The following is a 3,172-nucleotide window of genomic DNA, read 5'->3' as shown; positions in this document are numbered from 1 at the left end:
CGTCGAACAATGTACGACGTCGTCGAACACAAGTGGAGAATGGCCGTAGCTCCTCTCTCCACGAGCGATTCAGGTGACGTACTAAGTGTCGATTCTGTATAGAATGGCGAGGCGCACATGCTGGTGCAGGCGGCGAGTCGTCGATCCGACTCGTTCTGACGTGAAGTCGCCGTGAAGGGTGGGCAAACAGGCCATTTTGCCCACATTTTGCCCTCTCGCGCGATCTTCTCGCGTCGGCAAGCGCGCGGGCCAGGATGGGCGAGCCGGTCCCGCCACGCTGGACGGGCCAGCGGCTGGCACGCGCCGGCCACCCCGGCGGCGCGGCGGCCTCATCGCGCTCGTCGTCTGCGAGGCCACCGCTCGGCGTCGCCGCGTCCGACGGCGATGGCGCTTGGCTGTGAGGTGGGATGGCGGCATGGTGCGCGCGGACGTGGGGGTGGTGCGGGATGCGCGTGCCAGCAAGCATAGTTTCACCTCCCCAACCCCGCAGGCGCGCCGACGTGCTGCCCGAGCGCGTTTGGCGGCAGCAGCAGCTCCTCGCGAGGCGCCTTCGGAGGGGTGCCACACCCCTTTCCCAGCCGCGCGCGAGTGTTGAGCTCCGGTTTGCGCTCTTTTTCGCACACGCCCGACGCTATTCGGTGATAATCGACCATCCTCCGCTAGCAGGGCTTCGTCGGGCGCGTCTTCGTCGAGCGGTGGTGCATCTCCCATGCTCCCACCCGCGCCCTCCTCGCAGCCCGCCTGCGGCCGACACCGACGCCCTCACGTGCTCACCCTTGTCGTAGGTGCGGGTTTTTGCGTGGCCCCCGTCGATACCGGGCGCTGGGCGTTGTCTGGGCTTGTCGCCGGGCGAGCTGGCCCCTCAGCCGGCCGCGGAGCGGAGGTGCGAAATCGAGGCGGCGCGGCCCCTGCGCGCAGCCTATCCGGCCGGCGCGCGCATGGTTCCGTAGCCCGTCTAGTGCCTCACTGACCAACTCCAGCGCTACGGTGTACGTGGCCGGTGTGGTACTGGGACTGGGCAGCCTTGGGGCGGGCGGAGACCGCCGTCTAGCGGTCGCACTAGTCTCTTTTCGTTGTTCGACCTGTTTGTTCGACCGTTGTTCGACCATGTTTTGAGCCTTAATTATTAATTCGGGTTTGTGTCTCTGAAGTCGATACTAGCGTCTATAACTTGCCACAAGCATGCTTTACAAAAGTCCTGCTGAGCGGGACTCGCAGAAATGCCGTCCGCGCGCGCTGTGAACCAGTGCCATGGTCGAACGTTGTTCGACGACCCGTCGAACACGTAGCGAAAGAGAGACCGCTTATAATCGTTCCCTGGCTCTCGAGTGGCTTTTGGTCTGAGCTGTAGGTAGCGGAGTAGGACTTAGGGCTGGGGGCTTGGGGCACCCACCCCCAAAGTCCATGCAGTTACTGAAGACGGCGGACCATGTGGGACGCATCGAGTATCGACCTCTACTGCTTACCCAGCCTTCGAGTGTATCCTGGCTGTGGTCCCACACCCACTGGTGTCCATCTCAGAGACCGCAGGAGGTCATGAGGGTCGATGGGAGTGCCAACCCCACATGCCAGTGAGGCAGAGCCAGAGGCGCGAGTCGGAACGCCGCGACCGTGGTTTGGTCTCCCAATTTTCCTAGATCCTACAATCGCTGTGAACCCAGCCACGTAACACTTTCGACGGGCGTCTTGATCGAAACCCTTGTGCGAGAAATCACGACCCCCACCGAGCCGCGCCGCGTGATTTCTCGCGCGCGGCTCACTCGCTACCACCGACACCCGTGCGTGTCACACTACTGCGGAGGGCAAGTGTTGTAGCCTGCACCGTTCCTTCCTGTTCCTGAGTAGTCGCTTCGCGTCATCAGCCAATCGTACGGTTGACACCGCTGCGAATTGACAGCAGGCAAGCAAGTCAAGCCGCAACACCACGTGCACGCCTGGTCTAAATACGACGACCGTGAATCTTTGGAAGCAACACACTCGGCCTCCGTTGTGATGAGATAGCAGCCACCGTAGCTTTCGTACAGGAGCGGCGGCGGAAAAGGCGGGAGGGAGGGCGGCGATGCTGGTGCTGGTGGTGCAGGCGGCGGCGTCGGCGGCGAGGGCGGCGAGGGCGGCGAGGGCGGCGGCGGCGTGGACGGCGGTGTCGGCGGAGTCGACGGCGGCATCATGCCCACAAACTTCCGAAGCGACTCGAACTGCTCGGTGACACTTCCACCGTCCGCTGTGACAAAGTCCGTCGCGTGCAGCTCGCCGCTGCACGTCAGCTTGCCGTCCCCCTCGCCGGTCAGGCGGGTCGCCGTCAGGTCGGGCGTGCGGCTGTTGAAGGAGAGCGTCGCTTTCGTCCCCGTGATGGCGAGCTCGGTCTCGTCGCCGGTCGCGGAGGAGAGCTGCCGCCGCGCCGCTGCCGGCGGGCGAGCCGCGGCCGCCGGCGGGTTGGGCGGGGCCGGCTTGTCGCGGAGCGCGCCGATCTTGGCGTCTTGCGCGGCGTTCTGAGCGACGCACTCCTCGACGCGCTCTTCAGCAGCCTGCATGCGCGCCTCCAGCGCCTTGAGGTCCTCGGCGCTCACCAGCTCGACCACCTCGCCGCCGGCCGACATCTGGACCTGCTTGTGGTCCGTCTTGCTCTTGCGCGCGGCGAGTAGCTCGGCGATCATCTCGTCCTTCTTCTTCATCTCCTCCTTGAAGTCAGCCAACGCCGCGTCCTTCTTCTGCGTCTCCTCCTCCTTCTTCTGGGTGTCGCTCTTGAACGCCGCGAACTCGGCCATGATGCTCTTCAACGTGACGGGAATCTCGGCGCTATCCGCAGCGGTGGAGACCTTGGCCGAGTCCTTCTGCGCCTCGCCCATGATCGTGTCGGCCGTCTCCGTCTCGTGCACGATGGCGTCTGAGCGCAAAGCCGCGAGCGGCGTCGGCAAGAGGTTGGTCGCGAGGAGCGTGGCGCCCGCGCCTGCGTGTGTACGAGAGGGACTGGGCGTCAGCATGGAAGGTGCTGAGCGGAGCAGCCGCTCCCTCCCCCCCCCACCCCTCTCCCTCCCACTCTCCACCTCTCCCTTCGCGGTCCGCACCGGCGGGCCAAAAGGTGAGGGCGGAGCAGCCCAAGGTCAGCACCGCTGCTAGGAGGACGGACACCCCCATCGTGCCCAAGGCGTCCTTGGGGGGGGGGGGGGGGGTT

Source organism: Emiliania huxleyi, assembly GCF_000372725.1.
Source record: "Emiliania huxleyi CCMP1516 unplaced genomic scaffold EMIHUscaffold_115, whole genome shotgun sequence".
In the NCBI taxonomy this organism is placed as follows: Eukaryota; Haptophyta; order Isochrysidales; family Noelaerhabdaceae; genus Emiliania; species Emiliania huxleyi.
The sequence above is the reverse complement of the archived record's forward strand: the minus strand, read 5'-3'. Positions refer to the sequence as shown.